Here is a 10920-nt window from a genome sequence, read left to right on the forward strand (position 1 = left end):
AGAAACTGGGCTAAAATGTGGGCTGAAGTGTTTTCCTTCCTGGTGATTTATTACTACATCTGTGGGGGGCTGGTGCAGGCACATTGGTGTGTCACTGTCCTGAGCAGTTTCTTCTGGCTGAGATATGGGCCATCTCTTGAGAGGTATGTAATTAACAGGATGGAAACAGGAAGAGCCTCGCCCACTCCCTCTCTCTCTGTACAGATGTGCATTTAGAGGTGGTGTGTTATGGAGATATGGGGCCAGGTTCAGAAGGGCATGTAGTGCCCTGTTATTCATCAGTGAGACCTCTTACATCTCCAGATATGTTGTATAACTGTGAAGGGTCCTTTAAGTGTTCCTGTGGTCTGCTCAATTAAGCATTTTGCGTAAATCTGGAGGGAAAAACATTTTGTTTGTGTGTTTGTCTGTTTTGTAGTTTTCTAAAATTAGTGCAGCACTTGAAAAATGATCCAGTGTCAATCTCTGTAAAATATGTACACACTTTATCGTATTTTCATGAACTTAATTTACTAGTGGATGACCCTTGAAACAATATTGCTCTGTGCTTTGTTAGTCCAGCCAAGCTATTAAATCTGATGTGTCTTCTTCCAAGGATCTTTCTATCTGCTTTCTCAAAGATACCATTCTGTAATGAAGGCTTACATTGTAGAAATAATTTTAGAAATGACAAAGACAAAAGCACAAATTGTATTTCCATGGTACTGTATCTTTGGCTACCCACTCCCTCCAAGAACACAGCAACTCTCACAAAACAACCAAGATTCAATAATACTTCTGTTATATCCATGCACAATTTGAATAATTAACCCTTTTAAATGTTATTAATGGTTGCAAACAGGCATTATTTTAAAAAGAAAAATAATAATTCATTCATAAAATATTGTTACTTTTGTGTCATATTCTGTGGTGCACCCTTTTTGTCCCTTGATTAAATGAAATCAAAGATTCTGTTTTCTGGACTGCCACAGACAGTGACAATGATGTCATTGCACTGTTGAAGCCAAGGCTTCCATCCTGCTAACTCTTAGCCAAACAGGAAGGATTGACACTTGCAGTCTCCTCTGCAGTACATGGTCTCTGAATGCAACTGGAGAGAGGCACAAAGTGCATAGAATTTCGGTTTTCATTTGACAGTTTTCCATGTAAACCTGCATTTTTCGCATTGGATTCAGTGTGTATCTATCAAAAATTTGGTAGCATAGTGCTCTTTACAGACAGGGATGTAGCAGAGCTCTGCACAAAACCAGGCCTACCAACATGCTCTGTCTTTGTTCTACAGACAGACAGACACCTCCTCGTGTGTAGAAGAGCCCAGGTCTTTAGGGATTACAGGCTCTCACAGATATCCTGGTCCTGTCCATTTAGCGCTCTAAGGGTCAAAAGTAAGTAATTACACTTTAGAGCTTGTTTGTAGTGAAGGGCAAACAATGTATTATCACATCCATACTTTGGTTTTTGTAAGGACTGTGATTTCAGGTTTAAGAAAAGATCAATTTAAAATTAGCACCACTGGATTGAATATAGTATAGTGGCTCTTTGAATATCTTTTTTTCTGCATCTTTGAATGATGAGAAGTATTTTTGAGATATTTCTTATTGTAGCTGTTAAAAAGCCACCCCAAAATGTTTTTTGATGTATTTCAAAGAAGAGTTCAAATTTGTTATCCAAAATCTGGGATTAGTAAATAGGGGAGACAGGAATTCCATCCCCATGTGTTGCACATTCTCTCAATCTTACTCCTCCTAAATGTTGTGCCAGGCGTGACGTTGTGCTTTCTGCAAACTGCACGCAAACCCAAACTGTATTCCCAAAGGCTGAGGAGTGAAGGGCGGCGTGCGCTTCCCCCACTCAGCCTGCATGTCAGAGCCTTCTCTCGCCACTTACGGGGCAAGTGGGTTACAAGCGATGCTCCTCCCCGCGGCCTGTGCGCGCTTACCTCAGCGAGAGCACGCGCCTGTCAGATGCGTGTCGGGCTGGCTGAAAGAGGCAGGCCTGACACATGGCCGGTAAACAAGCCTCGCGCGTATGACAGGCCCTCTGTTAAGGGCCTCTCTGCACCAGCCTCACCCCTCAGGCAGCCATTTCATTTTTTTTTTCTTTTTTTCGACTGGGTCAAAGTTGAAATTCTGTCCCGGCACACGCCCTATGGACCTTTTTTTTGTGGTTCTGGGAGATGATTCCCAGTTTGGTCTAGCTGCAAAAAGTTGCACATTCAGACCGGTAAGTGATTAAAAAATAGTAATAGATTACTGCAACTTATCTTACTTTTCTACTCTTTCAAAGTTGGAATAAATCTCATTTCCCCCTTTATATAGGCCTACACTTATGTGAATATGTGTGCCAGGTACCACATAGAAGCAGACGAAATGTGAAACATACACCCAATAACATCTGAGAATTTTTTTGTTACAGACTAGTTGATGATTAATTTACAGAAAATGTTCAGGTGCCTGTGGCAATTTGTCCAACATAATTAATTCTGGTAAAGGCTTCTAATTTGCTTCTCTTCCTACACAAATGAAAGGACTTAGCACGACCAGGTGTGCAGTGGAGGGTTATGGGTAGGCCTGCTTTGTCTGCTCCTCAGTCATTCCTTCTTGAATGGCACAACTCTGACCCCTCTCCACAGTTTACCCTGTGAAGCAGAACACAGAATTATTAGTGGTGTCAACTGTACAGCCTACTGGAAGACTGGTCCCCTTTTGTGTGGTTTAAAAGGACAATCTCCCCGATTCAGTTAAACTGACAAGTCAACTTAAGTGGAAAGGTTTTTTTTTTTTTTTTTAAACACCCTTCCAGATCAATATTCAACCCAACAATACTTTCAATTGTTTCTCTTAAGATTTGTTTGATAGGTTGTTGTCTTTTTACTGAATATCCCCTCTCACCTGCCTCCACTCCCACAGTCAGGGTAAAGTGTTTTTTGATTGAAGGAGAAGCTGTGATGCTCAGTCCCAGTGTGCGTGGAATGCACACCTGGAGGGATCTGCTGGCCCGTGTGACAATGCAGCCTGACATCCGGCTCTGTCCAGCAGACTGACGGCTGTGAAGCTGTAGTGTGTGGTGTTCATGTAATTTGGACTAAAGGAAGGGAGTAAGCCACAGTGTGTGACTGTGGCCAATGTGATGTGTTTGGTTATTCATGTAGCGTTCATTAAATATGTTCAGAGATGTCAAAAACCCAAAATTGCTATTATGCATATGGCTATTGTTGCTATGGTCTTTGGTTGGCAATATATACGGTTTATTAATCTTTCGTACCTACTGTATGTACATTCATGTTCCTCTGTGCAAAGCTAGTATGCCTAATGAGCATAGTGAGATTTTAGATGGAACAAAAAGAAAAGTTTTTTGATAAACAAAATCCAACTACATTGATAGAGCCTAGAAACTTGCTCTGAACTCTGTAAGGTCAGGTGCTTGGCAGTAGCCAGTTAAGTTACGTATCTTGAATGGTCTCTGTCTCCGAAATCTGGGAGTCATCTTGAATAATCTCTGTCTCCGAAATAGCTAGCCTTGAGCACACTCCTGTACAACACTTAAAATACTGTCAATCGTCATCTGTGCTTAATTAGTGGCAATTACTTCATCAAGTTAGATTATTGCGGTGGTTCAACCATTTGTTTTTGTTTGTAATTGTTTGAAGGGGCTTGAAAAAGAGACTGTCACGGCCTCTATCCGGTGGAGGACTGAAGTACCATGTGAAAAACGGGAAAAAACTGGTGTGCTGCATCAAGGCTTGTTGGCAGAGGAAAATGGCCCACTAAGGAGATCGTGTTTTTGGCCAATTTCTGCTGTACAAAATGACATACCTCTTACAGTGAGCTCCATCATGTTTGGGACAAAGACATTTTTCTTTGTTGATTTGGCTCTGTAAACAATTTTATATTTGTAATCAAACAACAAGCTGTAGTATAGAGTCTCAGCTTTTATTAAAGAGTATTTTTATACATTTTGGTTTCACCATTTGGAAATGACAGCAATTTTTATACATAGTCCCCCCCCATATATAACCCCCCCCCCCTCATCTGCGAAATATGGTGTTGGGGGTGTTATGGTTTGGGCCAGTATGGCTGCCACAGATACTGGCTGACTTGTCTTCATTGATGATGTAGCTAACTGCAGATAGCAGCAGAAAGAATGAAGTTGTCTCTAATGAAATCTCCATGGAAAACCCAAACAAACGGAAATAAAAGAGTTCATACTACTTTTACCTATGACTTGTACCTTGCTGTGATTACGGTCCACAGTTTGCTGTATGAAGGCCAGGCCTGGTTCTGGGAATAAAGTTTTTTGGGTTATTTGAAGAAGTGAGGTTGTGCTTGGTAGTGGACCTAGAAACCACTACTGGGGAGAGGGCCACGCTGCGTGTGCTGTATGCAGAGGGCAGGAGAGGGACAGATAAAGAGGGACCCCTGCACGCACGCACCCCTGCGCTAATGGGAAAGGCTCATGCCCAGAGGGTGCTGGGGGGATACTCCCTCTGACTGGGCCTAATATTGGGACTCTTGTCGGAAAACAAAGGCGGGGGCCTGATGGAACATGTTGCCCGACTCCAGGGACGGCCTTCTCTGGCTTGATGGCTGTCAGGAAAGCCAGGGGAGCCAAATCACTCTTCCTCTGTGTGTGTTTATCCTGCAGAGGCATCAAAGGAGCAGGGAGAATGCTTTAAGTTGGGTGGCTCTTTACCTGGAAAGCTGCAGTGCTGTGGATTTTTCTACTGTGGATGGGTAGATTAGCTTGGTCTCACGCGGGCTGTAGGGTTGATGCTGACATTCCTCATGATATTTGCTTATTGCAAATCTGTTCTTATTCTCCAGTGTTTGCGTTCTTATATCAGTGCGTCCTTGGATCTTTCTGTAAACATTCAGAAGAACACACTTAGGGACAAGATGTCTATTTTGTTATGTGTTTGAAATGTAAAACTAGGAGAGGTGAGGGACTTTTTTATGTGGTTTTTTATGCTTTCCCCCCCTTTTCTGCTAATTTTGAGCACCCAATCATATTCATTGACAGCGCTCATTGTTTCAGCTTAAGACAGGTATCATGCTTTCCTCCAAAGCATGTGATGTCAGCTGCCACTTTTTATCACACTGCAGTCTACAAGTTGGGTTTGCTCAGACATGAGTCAGAGGAAGACATTCCATGTGCAGCTCAACAGGTGGGCCATGGGTGTCTCTGATCAACTCAGGCGGTTGCTAGTGAGCGATGGGAGTTGCTGTAATCCCACCTGAATAATACCCTCCCTTCCCTGAATGATGCTCATGTCAATTGTGTGTAGCCCTTTGGGGCTGCGGCCCTGACATTGTACCATACGCAATTTTACAGCAGTGAGGACAGGTCTATATCACAATGTCACAGTGCATTTCTTCTGCGTTTTTTCTGCCAACTATTTCTTTGGCAAAGTGCAGCTTTGACCTGCCTTGGCCTCATTCAGAGAGTTTTAAGGAGACGTTCAGCTCAGTCCTTTACTGTAGATACAGTCATATTTCCCTGAAAAACAGAAATAACTGCAGATGTAAGCCTAATTTCAGAGTCTGTGCATTATGTTCTGGTTGGATGCTTTATAAAATTTTACAATAGTCAGTTGAACATGAAAATGAGAACTCAACATAATGTTGAGATGGATGTGAGCAGAAACTGTAATGACCTTCTAATTAATCTCAATTATTTATACCAGGCTCATATGTAATCATTATTGTTTATCTTTTTCGTACTGTATGGTATGGGTTTTTCTCAGCAGTTTCAGAATGGAGCGATTTTTAACACTGCATTTCCCTCTTCCGCTCTGTCATTTACGCAGACATAAAGGACCGAAGCTTTGCTCATTACTCCACGTCTTGCTCCTGATTTCATTTCCTCCCTTCAGATGGGCTCTTTCTGTGGGAGCTGCTGCAGCTCAGCCCTCCCACTCTCAGCCACCTGTGCTGGCGTTCAGGAGGGGGTCGCAGCGGGCTTTGTGTTCTCAGGCCTGGGCTCTGAGACGCCCTCTCTCCGGGGGGCGGAGGTCCGTCTTTGGGGGGGTGCTGGACAGGTGTCGCGTTTCCTGCCATTCCGGCGTTCTGCTCAGGGGAACGGCTCTGGGTTAAAGGCGCCGTGTGGCTGGTCTGGGAGCAGCTGTGCTTCAGTCGTTTTCAGGCTTTGGTGGAGGATAATATACTCTCGCGAGCTAAAAAGTTAGGTATGAGGCACCATAGCTGCTAGATTTAATGATCCCCTGTTGTGGTGCTGGGAAAAAATCTTCTGTCTTCTGAGGGGAACAGGCTTCCAGAGCATGTCGCATTTGTGAACTGTTTAAATTATGTGCTTATATGAGATGAACATTTACATTTTTATTGTTTTATTTACTGTGAGTCTACATATTTCCACATTGTCACATAGGGTACTGGTTATGGGCCACAGTACAATTTGAAAAATATGAAATCATGAAAAATGCTTATAGCCTAAGGCTTTTCCTCAGTGAGCACGGGATGGTGCTGAGAAAGGTTGCATGGTAAATGTAAGCCCGTTCACTGAAGGGGAAAAGTTCACCGGAATAATTTGGGGTCTGTTGGACCTCTTCCGGGAGTTTATCGTTTGTCTTATCCCGGGAATCGGTCCCAACACCAAACAAGGAAAGTAGAGTTAAACAGAAACTTAGTGAGTACAACCTGGCTTTGACTCATTAACAACATGTGTGCTTTTAAATGCTGTTTGTCGGACAGGTCTCATGGTAGGGGTGGGAGGGTTGGTGTGTAGTGGTGTGTGTGTGTGGGAAGTGGGTTTCCATCTCATTATCTCCCACTGATGACCTGCACAGAACCAAAAAAGGGAGGTGGGATACCTTCAATTATAGCTTAAAATCTCGAAGGAAGGTGGAACCTGAAAAGATCAGCCTTCTTGGTTAAACCTAGAGTCCATCACTGCGATGAGAAACATTGTACATTTCTTATTGGTTTAGTTCACTACTTACAGTAGGTTCTTGAGATTCTTGAGAACCTTGACAGCTAAGGTTGTCAGCAGAAAATAGTAGTGATGGCAGGATGCTCATCCAAACAGTGACAACGTAATGTAGAGTCTAATAACTTGGAATTATTGTGAATCCTTTTCAGAACTCTTGAGTTTCAACAGTATAAACAACATTTTGAAAACCCTACCCGGGCAGAGAAGGAAGTTGAAATGCAGTTTCCCACGTGATAAACAGAAATAGATTTTTTTCTCTGTGGTACCTTATCAGCAACTTTGTTGGATGCACAACCCTCCTGTGCGTGTGTGTGTGTGTGTGTGTGTGTGTGTGTGGGTATGTGTGTGTGTGCGTGCGCGCGCGCGCGTGTGTGTGCCTGTCTGTTTGTGTCTAGTGGCCTGCTTCTCAAAGTGGGAGTGGTCAGTGAAGCACGTCCTGGAAGGATTCTTCAGTCTTGTATTGTGTGCTGTCAGGGCTATGTTAGGTGGACAGAGCTGCATGTGGGCACTCCTGTAACTGCTGTGGAACTGTGCCTCTGCAGAGCCTGCAGCTTGTGGGATCCGTTCAACTTCACTCCAATAAAACCTGTGAGTAACTCTGTTGGCAGTGATACTGTAATACTGATTTTGATACTGGCAGAACTAGTCCATATTTACATGGATCTAATTTATATTTAAATCAAGCTTTGTGGTTGCTGATACTGTTTGTGGAGTTAAAAGAATAGGTGTTAAAAAAAATTCTCTAAGTAACAGAAATTGACAGGATTTAAAACTTGCTGGAAAAATTCTATATTTACTTAAAATTTGCTGTTATTGTTTATGTTTTTGCTTTGTATGGAATGGGTGTATGGAATGGTATTTGTCAATGCATTCACAAATGCCTAACATTTTAGGAACATACACTTTAGATTCAGTTATTAAGGACGATACCAAGATAGAAATACAATTAATATAAACATATGGGATAATGATTGTTGCCCTGTATTTCTTTTGTTTGTTGTTACATTTTTGTTGTTTTCTGTTTGGTATATGAACAAGCACTGTTAGTTGCTGAAAAATTGAATTGCTGTTTAGAACATTATCAAGTGGCATCTGTTTGGAAAGAACTGTATTGTCTCTCATTGATCTGAACATTGGCATGGGCACATATAGGAATGTAGCTTTCACAAAGAGGTATAGTATGCATTCACCAGCTGTCAGCTCCAGAGTGTAAAAAAAAACTACCCACACACACACACACACACACAAATGCGCGCACACACACTACCAGTTCAACTCACGAGTTCTCCACCTTGTGAGGATTGAAGCTGTTAAAGTAAAGTGAAGTTGTAAGATTGGGCCCATTTTAGAAAATAAGGTATAAGAGATCATTCATGTTAGCAGATTAGTACTTCTGTCAGCTTCTTAGCTCCAGGAAGTCTGAACAGATGAATAGATTGGTAGGAACAGAGACACAGGCAGAGCCGTGGGACTCTTCCTCAGGAGATTACAGCTGCAGGGTGAATGTTAGAAATGAATTAGCACCCAATAATGACAGGACAAAGCACGAAGGTCAGCGAGCTCGCAATGGAGGATCCGTGATTTATTGTGTCTACCCTAACCAATATCACCAGAAGAAAAGGTTTGAGGGCCCCTGTTGAATGAGACAGGAGGTAAAAGAACAGATAAAAGAAAGGAGAGATAATGTGTGGTTGTGGAGGTTAGAGAAGAGGTGTGGTCTGGCTGCCGTTCTGTGTCACCGTTAATTGCGATGAGACCAAGGTGTCACATTCCACAGCTGGGTGAAGGTGTGTGTGTGTGTGCGTGCGTGCGTGTGTGTGCTGGAGAGCGGGACCCCACTGAGACCCCTCTGTTATGTAAACACTGGGAGTTCTCACCAGCAGCCGACCCCCAGGCCCCCACACTGTGTGCGCACTTTATCTTTTTGGATATCTGCATATAAATGTGAGTGTATGAATGTGTGTCTAACAATGCGTGTACTGTGCATGCACAGTATATATGTATCCATATGATATGCAAGTCTGAGTGCATGTGTATGCACTTGTGTATGCAGTTATTGTACCTCATACACAGACATACTCAAGAAGAATGTTGATTGTAAAAACATATTGCTAAATATAGTACTGTGAAAGTACTAAAAAGTGTTGCTAAAAAGCAAATTAACGCTTGACAGTAACATCTGGCTCCACTTTGCATGCTTTTGCATTCAAATATGCATGCTTGCAAATATGGCCAATTTGTCTGCTGTCTTTATAAAAATTGTAATTAGCCATTTGTGAAAGTCAGGTTTCTGGTAAGGAGATTGATTGGCAGCAGGGTATTGTAGCTTGTAGTCAGTTTAAACCTGTTTTAAACCTGCCAGTGTGAATGATTTTCTGTTCTAGGGTGTCCTTTTTTTCAGCTTACTCTTTTTGATCTGCAGAATCAGCCGTACGATGAGTTTATGAATCTGCAGTCGGGTCTGTGTGTGGCGGGCAGAAACAGGAGTAGTGTGTGCTCAGGTGTAGGTTGAGACGGTATTGAGGAATATTATCTTATCTCTCACTCACCGTTAACGTACACACTGAGTAAACCCAACACACAATGTACTAAGTGCAGAAAAGACTTATGGCAAACAGATGGGTAACAGCTTTACTTTGCGGGATTGATTTTGCAGTTGACTCCCCTTGTAATTTTTTTCAGCTTAAGATCATTATATTGACTTTTTGAGGGCCATCTCCGTGTTGTTATATTTTTCACCCACGTTTTATATTATTAGCCTTCAGAGGTGTATTGAGTATAGAGGAGTGGTCAGAGTGGTATGGTGGGTGGGGCTTGCATCTGCAGAGCTGTTGACTCCTGAACAAAGCACTGCTGTTGTACCTTAATGTAGGGAGAATGATGGGAAATTGTGTTTTAATGGCTCGGAGAACCAGAGGAAATCCCATGAAATGGGTGAGAGCCCATAGGGTTACTAATTCACCAGAATGGGCTGCTGCTGGCCTTGAACCTTCAAAGATTTTAGGGAGATGGCCTTCAACTAGAGAACAACCAAGACGAAGCCATCGTAACATCGATTGTAGGCTATTTAATTTTACTCACAGGGAGATTGTGGCGTTTACAGTTTAGATCACTTACTGGAAAATGATCGCGTCCTGATCTGCAAAATTCCAGTCTGCCCAGATAAATCCTAATGGCAGAATCTGAAGATCTCTGCCCTCTGTGACATTTTTTTCCATTCTGTTCAGCTAATATGAGGAACGATCAAGGGCTGCAGCCTTTGGCTTCCTTGTCATCTAACTGACTCTGCCTAATGGCCTTATCAGATCCGGTGCCCCCCTGGGGAGGGCGCTATCTGAGATCCCGGGTTTCTGGAGTGGGCTTTACCAGAAGGCTGTGTACGGTAAATCGTGTTATTGTAAGCAGCCCCTTTTTGCAAAAACAACAGGCACTGATTGACATTTGTAACTATTTTTTTCCTGTAGTAACAATACCAGAGCAAATATTTGGATGTGCATTACTCTCTCGTGCTCCGGTTGGAGCGCCGTGCTCGCTGTCTGTGAGCTGCACAGCGCCCCCCTCAGAAAGCAGACATCCTTCATCGTTTAGGAAACCTGTCTGAGCTTCAATTTGCCCACTTGTCCTCATTGCTCTGTTTTGAGCTATATCAGAGACAGGGAAGAGAGGGGTGTACAAAATGTCCTCATCATTAAAAAATGGACTACTCCGTTCAATATTTTAATGTCTGCTAATTAACAAGAAATTAGAAAATATTATGATGTCTTTCTCACCAATACTGACTTATTTTCCTGACTGGGTAATGTTTAGTTTGACATCTAGCACACAACAATGAAGCAGCCCTTAAAATGTATATTCTTACCCTTTGGATTTCATATTCTTACAGAACCGTATCCGGTGTATTTAATATACTTCTTGCTTTAAAATTCAGATTTTTTCTTTGAGCAGTATTTTCTTTACATTCTTTTGAAACAGCGA

The sequence above is a fragment of the Anguilla rostrata genome, chromosome 1 (genome assembly GCF_018555375.3).
Source record: "Anguilla rostrata isolate EN2019 chromosome 1, ASM1855537v3, whole genome shotgun sequence".
Classification (NCBI taxonomy): Eukaryota; Metazoa; Chordata; class Actinopteri; order Anguilliformes; family Anguillidae; genus Anguilla; species Anguilla rostrata.